Source organism: Octopus bimaculoides, chromosome 24 (genome assembly GCF_001194135.2).
Source record: "Octopus bimaculoides isolate UCB-OBI-ISO-001 chromosome 24, ASM119413v2, whole genome shotgun sequence".
Taxonomy (NCBI): Eukaryota; Metazoa; Mollusca; class Cephalopoda; order Octopoda; family Octopodidae; genus Octopus; species Octopus bimaculoides.
Genome location: NC_069004.1, coordinates 8,284,721 through 8,286,574, shown reverse-complemented (window position 1 = coordinate 8,286,574; position 1,854 = coordinate 8,284,721). Strand labels below are relative to the sequence as shown.

General features: G+C 34.0%; 1 protein-coding gene across 3 annotated transcripts in view; it reads left to right on the top strand.

Moving 5' to 3' along the window:
• Window positions 1-635: 635 nt before the first annotated feature.
• The window catches only part of LOC106868271 (zinc finger protein 239), a 12,488-nt gene continuing 11,269 nt past the window's right edge, over window positions 636-1,854 (top strand). Inside the window, exon 1 of one of the 3 annotated variants that reach the window (XM_014913456.2) lies at window positions 636-1,148. The gene's annotated coding sequence lies outside the window, so the exon portion shown is untranslated. The other 2 variants (XM_014913460.2, XM_052976248.1) reach the window with 2 other exon arrangements.

The following is a 1,854-nucleotide window of genomic DNA, read 5'->3' as shown; positions in this document are numbered from 1 at the left end:
CGTAATCTCCTATATCAAAAACAGGGATCGGAAGAAATTTTAGAAATAGAAAAAAAATAAATAAAGGGAAATGGGTGGGAGTGCTTTAGTTTCACCTCCACCACCCAGAAATATATACTCTTTTACTTGTTTCAGTCATTTGACTGCGGCCATGCTGGGGCACCACCTTTAGTCGAGCAAATCGACCCCAGAACTTATTCGTTGTAAGCCTAGTACTTATTCTATGGGTCCCTTTTTGCCGAACCGCTAAGTTACGGGGACGTAAACACACCAGCATCGGTTGTCAAGCGAAGTTGGGGGACAAACACAGACACACACACACATATATAAATATATACGACGGGCTTCTTTCAGTTTCCGTCCACCAAATCCACTCACAAGGCTTTGCTCGGCCCGTGGCTATTGTAGAAGACACTTGCCCAAGGTGCCACGCAGTGGGACTGAACCCGAAAACACACGCTGGAATTATCAAAATAATGTTTCAAAATAACATTTTAAATAGAAATAAGCGAGATATTGGGTGAAAAATGAGCAAACCTCATTTGAATATCAGAGAAATATACCTACTAGATATAGCAAAAAGGTTAGATATGTGTAAATATTGACAGATAATTACGAAATTTGTAATTTTTAAGTGATCTCATATGAGATCACTGGTAGGTAATGGGTTAAAGTGAACAAATACCACGAAGCATTTTGTTCGGTGTATTATCTATTCTGCCAACATGCTGCCTTAATTTTAACGAAAGATAACGTGAGGTTATCTTATACTGAGAAGATGTCATTTTGTTTGTTAGATTTTTTATTTCACTACTTTTCAGGAGGAATTCGAATTACCAAAACACCGCCGACAAGCCACTGGCATCGTTGATTTCAATAACAGCTACTGTTAAGCTGTTATAAAACCATATTATCATATAATCCTACTTTGTGTAATCCCGTATATACAGGCCATATTCTCTCCAGATATAAATAACTAAACATCATCATATATCAGTCTCCCCACTGGCTTTCCATTTCTCAGCCATCAAAGAGTGATTTCCCTTTTAAACCACAAGACTCACTGATCAATAACTTAATCAATAACCTCAGTCTATTGACTTATAAACTCAATAGATGGTGAATACCCAACAAAGAATTATATTATGGTTAGTAATATAGCTGAAATACTTATATTTTCTAATGTGCTGATTTAACATGACGTTTTCTATTAACGATTTATTTAACAGCATGTATTGGAGACGGAATCATCCTCTTTCTGTAATATTTTAAATTTTATATTCTAACGAAAATTTCTCCGGAATCCCGTGTTTTAAACAACACAAAGGAAAACAATTCTGAAAACAAAATTTAAAAAAAAAATTTCAGTTGCTTTTTCTTTTTCGTTTTATAATTTTTGTTATCCTCAGTTCAAAAATATAAAAACTGATCGTGAGTTTAAATTTTCCTTCACTTTTTTCGAAAGAAAAAAATAATCATATATATATATATATTTATATTTCTTTATTGTCTACAGGGGGCTAAACATAGAGGGGACAAACAAGAACAGACAAAGGGATTAAATCGATTACATCGACTCCAGTGCGTAACTGGTACTTATTTTATCGACCTCAAAAGGATGAAAGGCAAAGTCGACCTCGGCGGAATTTGGAAATTCATATATATATATATATATGAATTTTTGTTCTGTGTGTATCAAAAATATCGCTATCAATCTGGAGTAATAATTTGTAGTTTTGAAATCAGTAGTTCTTTGACTGCTATTTCTGAATTCTCAGTATGTTGGAGAAGCAGGTTACTGTCAATCCCTATATATTTATGATTATAAATGATTTTTACCGAAAAGGTTTTTTC